General features: G+C 35.4%; 1 long non-coding RNA gene across 1 annotated transcript; it reads left to right on the top strand.

Moving 5' to 3' along the window:
- Positions 1-9,931: 9,931 nt before the first annotated feature.
- On the top strand, positions 9,932-11,014 carry LOC116120506. The gene is made up of 3 exons (XR_004126564.1): positions 9,932-9,993; positions 10,083-10,156; positions 10,934-11,014. It is a non-coding gene; the product is annotated as an uncharacterized LOC116120506 (long non-coding RNA).
- Positions 11,015-12,896: the final 1,882 nt, after the last annotated feature.

Genomic DNA, 12,896 nt, shown 5'->3' with positions numbered 1-12,896 from the left:
GTACTCACCCACAACAATAATCAGTCAATGGAAACTAAGTTTATGAACAACATCCTTATTATCAGAAACAACACACAAAATACTTCCTCCGTTGTCGCTCCATGCTTCGTTTATCTCATTTACAGCACCATCTATAGATGCATCCAAAAGAAAGAATTCACACAAGTATTACGTCGCAATCCTCTTCAATGGAATCACCTATACCAAGCAGATGCAAACCAATACACGTATATTAGGTATTTCTCAAAAATTGAAGTTGGTAAAAAAACCAATACACGTATATTAAACCAAACATCTTTAACTGTGATCTAAGCTGCCGCTCAAGACAATTCAAACTAAATACAGTAGCAATGCATATTATTAAGTTTAAACTTCTGTGCCTTCACTAAATTCTTAGCTATAAGAACGAGATCAATAGCTACAGTCAACACAAAAAAATAACACCATTGTTCGAAATATAAGCATATCAAACACTCTTCTAAACAACATAAGCTTTACAACAAAAATTTGAATGTGCCATTGTAGAGAGCTCTTTTGATAAAAGCACTTAAAAGCCTTTTTTTTAAATAGTATATTTGATCAACATTTTTATTACTTTTGTGTACTTACAAATCACTTTTTAGAGAAGAATATGTTACATGCATTTTCCATTGCGTCAAAAGCACTCCTGATGCATGCGATTGACAGAACTTGTCCAGAAATAATCTCTCCAAGTGCTTCCCAAAAAAAGCACTTATAGATGCTATTCTTATGCAGAAAGTGCTTTTTTTTTTTCTTTTAAAAATTCAAATCTCCTTCGATACAAACTCCAAGTAAAATTTCGAGGAAGACAAACACTTCATCTGTTTCATCTGAACAGGCACTCAAACTTTAAAAATTAACAAAAAAGAGAACTCTTATTACCTACTCTAAAGCATAGAGAAAAAAATATAAAAGCAAGAATTACCTAATCAGACGAAAGGCCAAGAACATACGAAACGCCCTGCGAAAAACAATGTGAAACGTAAATGTCAAAATTCAACTCATTTCTAACAACAATTTCAAAACAAAGAGACCGCGAAAGAGATGATATAAGATGAAATAGTACCGTACGGATTTTCGATTGACGGAGCTTACGAAGCAAAGAGGAGAGTCCCGATCACAGCTGAAACGCCGAGTCGTTTGCATTTGGAGCACCGATTTGTCGAAGAATATTCCTTTGATTGAACTCATTTTCTTGTTCTTTCTCTATCCCCGTGTTTGGCTTCAACTAAACGCAACTGAAATGATGGCGTCATTTTGCTGGCTTTGTAGAGAGAGAAAGAGAAAGGCGGTATATGGCCATGGGAGAATCACATTCTCTGCTTTAGATTTTAATAAAACCTCCGCGCATTCCTTTGTATCTTGAATCGACGACTTTACCCTCATACCTTGTATTTGTAATTTAAGACTACATAATGAGTAATGTTACAGTTACTGTCGGGTGTACATCGAATTTGTATATTGAATGACGTGACACAATCCTGATTGTTGATTTATTATCAGTTAATATTAATCAACAATCAGAATTTTGTTATGTCATTCGGTGCACAAATTTAGTGTAAACTTTTTGATAACTCTATCACTTTCCTTACATAATTGTTTGGTATCGTTGCTTATCATATCTCTACATTGAGGGAGATGTCGAATGTGATTAGATCGGGATTGCAAAATCTCACCGCTCTTAAACTTCTTGAAGATCCAAAGATTATTCTCTTGGAGGACCAGTGAATAGAGGTGTGAAAAAAAGTTCGAAAACCGAACTGAACCAAAAAATTGGACCGAAACCAAATTAAAAATTCAATTTTTTTATAAACTGATTCGGTTTCGATTTTTAAAATTTTATAAACTGATTATCCGGTTTGGTTTATAGATTTATTTAAACCGGTTAACCAAAACCAGATTTTAAAAACTGTTTAAAAAAAAAATGTAATATTTTTTCCCCTGTTTAATATTGTCCAGAACATGGGGAGAGTGTGTATTTACAAGTCAAACCAAACCCAACCCCTAGTTTCTCTCTCTCATTTCTACAGCTCATGTGTAGATGTGTACCTCGTGGCCTGTGCTTCTTCATTCTCTCTGCCACTTTACCATTTAAGTTGTCATCTTCTCTTTCTCCCAAGTATTCAAATTCCATTCTCATACTCTCTCTTTCTCGCGACTGAAACTTGAGTTCTAGAAATTTCTATCGTCAACGAAACTTTTGAGGTACGTGGCTTCTTCTTCTAATCTTTATTTCTGATTAATTTGTTTTCGTGTGTTATTGTGTTTAGAACTTATTGCTATAAGTTTTTGCAGACCTTCAGGGCGCCATTCCAAGATTAATCCTGAGATAATCAAATCTGTATTGCCTCCGAAGGGAATACTTTGGATTGAAAGAAGATTAAATTTTTTTTATTTAAAATTCGGTTCAAATCGGTTAACCGGTTTTTCAAACTGATCATTCGGTCCGGTTTAAAATCGGTTTAAGCATTGATTCGGTTCGGTTTCGGTTTGGATTTTTGCTTGAACCAGTTTTTTGGTTCGGTTTGAAAAATACCTTAATCGATTCGGTTAACCGGTTTTTCACAGCCCTACCAATGAATTCCAACTTCTCTTGAATCTTTAATAATATCTGATTTCGCACCATTAAAATCTATTTCAGATTTGGGCTCATTGACTTCTCTTACAGTCTTGAACATTTGGGATTCCCCAAATCTTGAGTAAATTCCAGACCTAGGACACCTCGTCTCACTTAAAAGCTTCTCGATTACGCAATGCCCAAAGATCAAATCAATTCCTGGGAAGCCACACCTCCCTCAAAGAATTTACAATTTGGTTTTGCCCAAATCTCAAATTAATTACATGCCTAGTGTTGATTCTAAGGAGTATTTGCTCAAAGATAGCTCACATCCCTAGTGTTAAAATACATGGAAAATTCATCTACAATTCTAGGGAGGAAGAATTGAGCTTAATTTATTGAATTAAATGGATGCGGTAAGATAATCAAGGTTTGTCATTTGCTTATACCTCCACTATTAGCAGAATTTTTTATATTAACATATTATTGTTTTTATCCTCTGCCTTAAATTTATGTGTTAATAAGTTACTCTTATTTTAATTTGTCAGATAATCATCATGAAGACAATCACACTGGTACTACATACATGTAATTTATGCAACTTGTATTGATTAAATTAACTTTAGTTAACTTGAATTTTATACCTTGAATTTGATTATTATGGTTCGTTTTATATATATTTTTTTTTTTCAGTTGGATACAATTGGATAGATTAAATCTAGATTTAGAGTATGAGTTTTAGGTAAGGCAATTGAAAGAAATTCTTCATCTTCTTGCTTTCATTATTCATTTTTTATAAGAAGAAATGATGAGAGCAAAACCAAGTAATGAACCTTTACATATTCTATAGAAGAACTGGCTGAAATATTTGCACGTGAGATATTCTTTCTCCTTTCAAGTTACCTTTTTTTCTGCGAGAGCATGTCTACTTAATTGTATTTATTTGTTCAAGGTGAATCCTAGGTTTGGAGTGATGAAATCAACACATCTTTAAGAGAGTGATGCATCACCTTGGGTGAAAGACTTGAAGTATATGTGGCTTGCAATAGCTATTACCAAAAAAAGAGCTGAGCTTGTGATCAGTTCCTATGGTGGTAAGACGTTTCCAACTTGTATGAGGAATCTTGTAGATTTTTAGATCTCTGTAGTGATAACATAGTGACATCATTTCTGTAGGATATCAAAAAGTGCATAAATCTCCAATGTGTTACATCTCTTGAACTTTTGGAGGTCAGAAGATGTTCTCTGTTTGAATCTTTTGCCAGGAAGGTTTGTTGGATATGATCATCTCTAGTCTTTACCAAATGTCTTATCGATGCTTGTCCCCTAAGTAATTTCTTACTAGAAATCTTCTTAAGTTACGTTTTTTGTTGTTGGTTTGCCTAGTTTCAGTACCAATATTGATGTTAATTTGTCCCTTGTTAATTAACAGCTTGGTGCAAGAAAGAAACGAGAAGACCAATCCAAAATAATCCATGTCCATTTAAGAGGATAGATGGCAAGAAGTCTCTAGAAGAAACCAGATAAGGTAAATATACATGATTTACCCACTCACTTCTAGTCTTCACTTAAAGAAATTTATAATTCATCAGTGGTAGTAGCTGATACACTTGCATTGAAATGTACTTACTTTATCAATTGTTTTGCATATTTTCTCGGCTATCTTTTCATAAATCTTTTCTTTCTTTTGCAGGTGATTTCGCCAATAATGCCAACCTGGAAAGAGATTTGAAGAATATCTGAAGAGTGTCAAGGCCCATTCAGTCACCATGGCTTCGTTCGTGAACTTGTTGTCATGATATGAGGAATGTGAAGCCTAATAAATTGCAGTGGCAGGGCAACAATGTATGCAGTGGAATTGAGACAATTTCTTCATCCAGAGAAAACTAATTCATTAAGAAAATTGGTGAACAGTGAGTGTTTGAGTTGTAAGTTTGTTAAATAATAAGAGTCAAAGACTATTGAAGAAAATTTCATCTTTTGGGATTTTTGTGCATAAAATGGGAGAGATTTAAAAGAAATATGAGAGAAGGGTTTCGGATTTGGGTTTGGGTTTGGGTTTGGGTTTGGGTTTAACACGAGTGTATTAGACTTGGTACTCGTATTCTCTATTTTAGTCATTTGACTCACTTCCCGTGGATGTAGGCATAATTTGCTGAGCTACATAAATTTGGTGTGTGTGTGTGTGTGTGTGTGTGTGATTGTCTTATTGTCTTTATTATTTTTAAGAATCCTAATTTCTATATAAAGTGTGCCCCCATACTAGGTCGCTTTTTTTTTGTTTTCCACTCATCTAGAAATGAGGCAGGTAATATGGTCAAACTGATGTCATCTAGTTTTGATAACCATTAAGGGAAAGGAGGGATCACTAAATCATAAAGAAGCATACGAGGAGCTTTGAGACTATAACACATTCATGATGCTAAGTGGTTGAAATCATCTACATTCATGAATAGCGGTTATACTAATTAGCTTAAACAAGTCTTCTTTTCAAGTGTTACCTCAACTAAGGGGGCTTAAAAATTCCTCTGTTTTCTTAAACAAGTTTTCATTTCAATTTTCAAGTGTTACCTCAGCTACCTGTAATTTTAACATTTGTTGTTGGAGATTTTGTAATCCTGAGTGCAGAAAGGAGCAGAGGAATTCATTAGTCTCCCCTGTTACATAGCTTCAAATGCAGGGGAAGGAATACATTCTTTATATTTTTTAAAGGCATGAGATGTAAATAACTCTTTAAGAATAAAGAAAATTAAAGCATTCCCAAAGAAAGAATATGATTCAAGGACCCAATTAAGTAAAGTAAAGTTGAGTTCTTTGCTTTCAATCTTTGAGATAAGTAATCATCTACACTATATTTAAAAAAAAAAAAAAAAATGGTTGAAGAAATAATGTAATCTTTGGGATTGGTCTAGCAGTATCATGCATTTTCCGAGCCAAACTTCTCCATTCAGTAAAGCAAATCATGAAGAAAGATTAAAGATAAAGAAAGCAAAATGGCTGAGGACAAAGAGAAAGAATAAAACTATATATTAATTGCCATCATAGTTGATTAACCAGAAGGCTTCACAATCACACAACCAAAAGTTGATGATCATGAAAGAATCTCCATTCTTTATCTGAGAATGCTGAAGAATAAAGCAAATATTGTCTGCTCAAGCAAGGTATTTATTTATCCAATAATCAAAGTAATTTTTGTGGTGCCCGCCACTAAATAGGAAATTATTCTTGTATTTTGAGTTCGGTTTTAATCACTCTAAGAGAAAATTAACCAGTTTTTCTTGCTTTCTCTCATCCTTCTCTCCTTGTTCCAACAATCGAAACCATGGAATTTGTTATTGAGTCTGTGGTCTCTGAACTCTTTAAGGGGTTGTTTAAGATTTTGGGGTCCAATGAAGTGCGAGTCTTTGCCCGGAACCTTGTTGGAGGGGTAGATTCAGAGCTAGACAAGCTGAAACGTATGTTGGAGACGGTTCAAGACCAACTCAGCGACGCAGAAGAAAAAAAATTGAATAATAATGCGGCTGTGAAAAGGTGGCTTGACGATCTTCAAGACTGGGCTTATGATGCGGAGGACATACTGGATGAGTTTGCCTACAAAGCTTTGCAATGCAAACTGAAGGCAGAACACCAGCCGAGCCCTTGCAAGGTTATGAGCTTCCTCCGTGCTTCTTTCCCTAGTCCCTTTCACATGGGGTCCAAGATCAAAGACATCACTTGCCGCTTGGAGCAACTGCAGCAGAAAAGATCAGCTGAACATGAAATGCAAGTAGTTTCTGGAGGGACATCAAGTAACGGTCGCTGCACCGCAAAGACCAGAGGAAACTTCAAGCGTCCCACCTGAACGTTGTTCATGGCGAGATGAAGATGAAGCCAAACTACTTGACAGGGTGAAAAGCGCTCAACCAAGTGGTGCCAACTTTCGAGTGATAGCCATCGTCGGCAGGGGAGGGTCGGTAAAACAACGATTGCTCGGAAATATACAATCACATGCAGGTGCTGGAAGATTTTAGTTTGATAAAAAGGCATGGGTCTGTTGTTTCAAACACTTTGATGTTCTGACAATTTCAAGGCAATTCTTGAGTCCATAGACTCCTCACCCTCTATTCCAAATCATTTAAATGAAGTGCAACTTAATTGCGGGACACAGTAAATCAGAAAAATTCTACTGGTCTTAGATGATGTCTGGAGTGACGACTATGACAAATGGAAATCCTCAAGGCTCCCTTCAGGCTGGTGCACCCGGAAGCACCATGATCATCACACACGCCTTGAAAATGTTGCATCTGCAGCAAGATCCTTTGTTACTTATCCTTTAAAGCCAATACTGATGTCATTGTTGGCAATTGTTTCAAGAACAGGCATTCGGTGATGGTTCCATGGCCGAGGCTCATGAAATTCACCATTCGATTCGTGAGGGACTTATCAAAGAGCAGAGGCCTACCTCTAGCAGCAAAGACTCTCGGTGGTCTTCTCCATTCTAAACCGTGGATTCTGGGAAAAAATATTAAACAGCAATATGGAGTACATCAAATGAAAGTGATCAAATCTCCCAGCACTAAGGCTAAGTTTCTCATTATCTTCCTTCGATCTAAAAAGATGTTTCGCCTACTGTGCAGTTTTCCCTAAAGATTACGAATTCAAGGAGAATGAACTTGTACTTTTATGGATGGCAGAAGGTATAGTTCAACAATCTGATAGCATTCGATAAGGCTGGTGAGTATTTTCATGATTTATGTTCAAGATCACTTTTAACAAAATCGAGTAGCCATAGTTCTATTATGTAATGCATGATCTTATCCATGATCTAGCTGAATCTGTTTTTAAGAAATAAGTCTCAGATCTGAGAAAGCCAATATGAGCTACCAGAAAATTTTCAAAGGATCGTTATTTTTCTTATCTTCCTGATTTTATCAATGGGAAAAAGAAATTTAAAGGCTTGGAAAAACTAGAGTCTAAGAACATTCTTGCCGGTATTCATGAGACCTAATCATACGGTGATAGTGACCATTATATGAGTGCTACGGTTATTTTTGATTTGGTGCCAAAGTTAAAAAAGTTGGAGAATTATCCTTAGAAAGATGTTACATCACCTCATTTACCTGATTCAATTGGAGATTTGATACACTAAGGCATCTCAATTTTTCTTACACTAGATCAAAGTTTGCCTGAGTCAACAAGCCATATTTAATTTGCAAACTTTATTATTAAAAGGTTGTTCTCGTCTTGTGAATTTACCTTTCAACATGAGATATTTGACCAATTTTATATCATCTTGATATAAGTGGTCAAATTCATTGAAAGAGATGCCTCAAGATGAAAGAGTTGAAAATCTCCGGTGTTGTCTAACTTTATTGTAGGGAAGGAATCGCTTGAATTTGGAAGATTTGAAGAGCTTAAGTCTCTTCAAGGAGAGCTTTGCATTTCCAATTAGGGAATGTGACGGATCCAATGCAAATAGGGGGGCAAATACTAACCAATAAGACCAATCTAAAAGTCTTGTTGCTAGAATGGGAAGAGCAACTGTTTAGGACTCACGGACACAGGATTGAAAATGCATGTAATTGACAAGCTAACCTCCAGCAGTTTAACAAACTCACAATCAAGCCTATGGTGGTCAAAAGTTTCCCGTCTTGGTTCAAAGATCCAGCATCAGTCTCTAATTTGGTGGTCCTAAAATTAGAAACTGTGAAAAATGCCAATCCTTGCCTTCACTTGAAATGTTGAGCTCACTTAAAGACTTAACCATCGAAGGAATGGCAAGTCTAAAAAGAATAGATTTCCAAAGCCTTTGAAGCATTAGAGGTTCTTCGTTTTAAGAATTTGCGAGAATGGGAACATTGGGACACTTGGAGAGGAAAAGAAGATGTTGAAAGATTAGCTCAGCTCCGTGAACTTTGCATTGAAGAATGTCCCAAACTTACTGGAGAATTTCCTGATCATCTTCCTTCATTGGAAAGATTTATTATTCAGGATGTTCAAAGTTGGTGGTATCAGTCTCAAGTTTGCCAAAGAATGCGAAGTAGTATTGATTATGTGTAAGGGAGTGGTGTGCATGGCAGTTCAATTAATTTTGAAGCTGAAATATTCTCCAGGGACTTCAAATATTTCAGAGGTTAAAGTAAATTAAAGCAAGGATCCCAAAGAGTGAAACTTTAGCAATTCCGGCAGTGATGAGATCTTGGATTCATGGCAAAATTTGCCTAATATTGAGAGGTCATCAACACTGGGAGGTATGCATGGTCTCACCTTCCTTAAAAAGTTAGAATTATGGAATTGTAAAAATGATTTTGTTTTCTTTGAAAACACCAATTTTCTTCCCAATCTAAGTGATCTTTGGTTGCACGAATGCCAAACTCTAGTATCCTTACCTATAGGATTGAAGCTAAAGAACCTGAAAACATTGATTATTGGGAATGTAATTCTCTAGATCCATTGATTGTAGCATGCTACCTTCATCTCTAAAGCGCTTCGGATATATAATTGTAGAAACTGAAATTTTGATGATTTAAGTACTTCCTTTCTCGAGGAATTAAGAATGATGGGTGCCATTCTCTCACATGCACATCACCACGTCAGTTGCCTGATACACTCCAAGAGATATATATTTTTACTGCTATGAGCTCAAAACGTTATCAAGATGTCAGTATTACCTAAGGCTCTTACATTCCTCCGCATTGAAGGTTGTAGAGAGCTAAATCAATCGATGGGTCCTTCGAAGGAAGCACTGTCTTAAGAGTGTTATTTAGTTGATTGTGAAAATCTTGAATCCATACCTCTAGGTCTACAAAATCTTTCTTGTGTCGACTCTCTTAGATAGAACGATGTCCTAATTGTTGGTTAGAGAAGGTGTTCCCACAAGCTTAATTAGACTCAAATTAGGTGGAGATGCAACATCCATTTTACAAGAGGACAAGGAAGACTCACCTCTCTTACGCATTGAGCATAATGGATGTCCAAGGATCGATCAATTCTAAATCTCAGCAGCCTCACCTCTTACAGATTTCGTCATTCGAATTGCCCAAGGATCGAATCAATTCCAAATCTCACAGCAGCCTCAAATCTCTTACAGAATTCGGCATTCGGAATTGCCCAAGGATCGAATCAATTCCAAATCTCACCACCTTACCTCTCTTAGAAGATTGGTCATTCAGGATTGCTCAAAGCTCAAATCCATTCCACCCTAGGCAACCTTGAAAATTGGAAATTCTGGATGCCCAAAACTCAAATCCTTGCAAAGTCTGCCATCCTCGCTTCTGTCTTTATGGGTTGAAGATTGTCCATGCTAACAAAACAGTGGAGCAAGGGTAAAAAAAGATATTGCTCAAAGATTGCTCAATTCCCAAGGTTCGTATAGATAGCAAATTGATCTTCAATTCAAAGGAGGAATAAAGCGATGAATCATCTGATTAACCAAGGTTTGTCATTTTCTTAATTACAACTCACTATTATTATCTAGATTCTTATCTAATAGAAAATTTTTTGAGCTTCTGCCTTAATTTTTCAGTGATCGAAGTCATTATCTCATTTGAACTTGCTAGATGATCATCAACAAGAATCTACCAGTGGAGGTTTGTGCAGGTAATTTTTAAAATTTTTCTTATAATATTTGTTAGTCAACTTGAACATAATACCTTGTATCTGACATTCAAATCCAAATTTACTAATTTCATAAATTAATTGTCACAATATTTATGATTAAATTTTATATTTTTTCAGTAAATTGATTGTAATCTGTACTCTGTACCATTCTGCATTTGGGCACTCTTTGTGTGTGAAACGTAACTGAAAAGAAAAACTTTGAACTTGAACAAATCCTAATTTCTGGAATTCTTAATACAATAAATTATTTATGTTCTTGTTTCGTTTTTTCAATTTTTGGTCTTGTCAACGTCTAACATCTGAACCATTCTACGATTATTAATTCTACTTTTTGTTGTTTTGATAACAAAATACTTGCAAATTGAAAGTGGTTCCTCTGTTCCAAAACTTTACTACTTTGTCATCTAATAGATTTTCTCAACCCTGTGGTTCAAAGGTAACAAAAGTAAGCACTATGCAATTTTTGATAAAACATCTACTAAAGATCATTGCTGCTATGTTTTCTAGACGTGGGTTCTACTATTGGCATGAATTTTTCCTTCAGATTTTTTTTTTCAGGTGCCGCTATCTCCAACTTCACTTAAGCAACTGTTAGAACCTAACTCTTGGCATATCTAATTTTCTAGATGTAAATGTTAATAACTGGCATGTCTACTTGCACTTTTAAACCTAACTCTTGGCATGTCTAATTTTCTAGATGTAAATGTTAATACTGGCATGTCTACTTGCACTTTTAAAACCTAACTCTTGCTTCAGGTTTGGAGCTTTGGATTCCTTGTTGAAACTACAATACATAATTTCGAGCTTCTAGCTGTTCCAACTATTATCAAGGTGCACATGTTTTTGTTTTGGGCAAGAGATGTTGTGAAATGCATTAGGTTTTTTATAGCTTATTAAGAAACCATTATTTACTTTCTCTACGCAAACAACACTATGCGCAGGATCCCTACACTTAGATTAACAATGCAAGTCATTTGGAGGGCTTAAAATTTTCCTTCTCCAACTTCTTGTAAGTATATTTGACACCATTTGTATATATCTAAACTCCTAAAAAGTGATGATCTCAAATCATTTTCATTCGCCTATCTAATTACACATTTTGGACCTCACTCTTGGTTTGCATATGGAGTCCACAAATGATGAGAAAACAGTAGTGGACCTCAATGTATCCTACTTAACAGAACAACCAGTCAATGTTCATCGAGTGCAAACACTGGATATTCTTTTTCGGTCCTCTTTTTTTTCCACCATCATTGCCCTTTTATTCCAGGAGAGCATGTCTTCTTACTTTGTATTTGTTAATATTCAAGGTGAGTCCTAAGAATGTCGAGATGAAATCAATGCAACTTCACACCTCGGATGAAAGACTTGAATAAATGTCTAGCTTATGTCTTTCTACAGTGGCTTATGATCAATCATTTTCTATGTGGTAAGAATTTTCCAACTTGGATAAGAAGTTCTTGTACATTTGAGATCTTTAAATTACAAGCTTGTGTCTTTTCTGCACGATAAGAGAGAGTAAAAATCTCTAGTATCTCATTTATTGAACTTTGGATATCGGAGGTGCTGCTTATATATCTTTGCTAGAGAAGGCTTGCTGGATCTAATAAGTTCAAGTCCTTACCAAATCAACTAAACGGTCTCACATCTCTTAAGTAATTTCTTATTAGAAACGCTCTAAAAATTTGTTATTTGTTGATGGTTTGCCTAGTTACAGCACAAATATTGATATTTGACCCTTGTTAATCAACTTGTAGAAAGAAAAAAAAAAAAAAAAAAAAATAAAAGAAGCAGGGCAGGAAATCTCCTAAGCAAATGGATGAGATTTAAAACATTACATCACTTCGGAAATTTGTAAGTTGTAATTGTACTTTGTATCAATGTTTCACGTATTTTTACAGTTGTGTCAAATTTTTTTTTTTTTTTTTTTTTTCAGGTGATCTAGCTGCAAGGTTGAAAAGTAAGTTCACTACACCAACATCTAGAGATTTGGAGAAAACCTGAAGAGGGTTAAGCCACAAACCCTAGATCTTGCTTCACAAACTTGGGCCTCATCGTGGTGCCATGGCACCATGAACTTTGAGATGATAGTGGAATGTGAAACCGAATTGCAGTGGCGGGCAGCAATATAAGAACAAGGAATTGAGACAGTTTCTTCATCTAAAGCATATTAATGTTTTCACACACTACTATCTCTTCAATTATTGGGTGAAGAGTGAGTGTTGTGAATCGTGAGGACTTCGCTTTTTGGGATTTGGTGTATAAAACAGAGAGTGTTAAGGAAAGTGAGAGATGGGTGTACAAGGGTTTGGGTTCGGGTTCGGGTTTGGGTTTAACATGAGGGTATTAGATTTTTATTATATTCTTCAATTCAGTCATTTGATTATATCCCGTGGATGTAAACATAATTTTTCCAACAACGTAAATTTGGTGTTTCTATGTGTGTATTGTCTTATTGGCCTCTTTATTTTCATATCTCATATCTCTTATTCAAATCCTGTTTTTCTAAACAGAGTATGAAAGTCATTTGAGCTATAGTAAGTTATTGCAATTTTTTGCAACATGTGTTAATCAAGCTACTTTCATCAAGGTTGAAGTTGGACATTTTGTGATAATTATATTATAGGAAAGAACAGAGACCATTAAAAACAAAGCAAAGCTAAAAGGAATATGCAATCATTCGAGCTCTATTTTTCTGCCAACTAGTAATAGCACTAAA

Source organism: Pistacia vera, unplaced genomic scaffold (assembly GCF_008641045.1).
Source record: "Pistacia vera cultivar Batoury unplaced genomic scaffold, PisVer_v2 Contig94, whole genome shotgun sequence".
In the NCBI taxonomy this organism is placed as follows: Eukaryota; Viridiplantae; Streptophyta; class Magnoliopsida; order Sapindales; family Anacardiaceae; genus Pistacia; species Pistacia vera.
The sequence above is the reverse complement of the archived record's forward strand: the minus strand, read 5'-3'. Positions and strand labels throughout refer to the sequence as shown.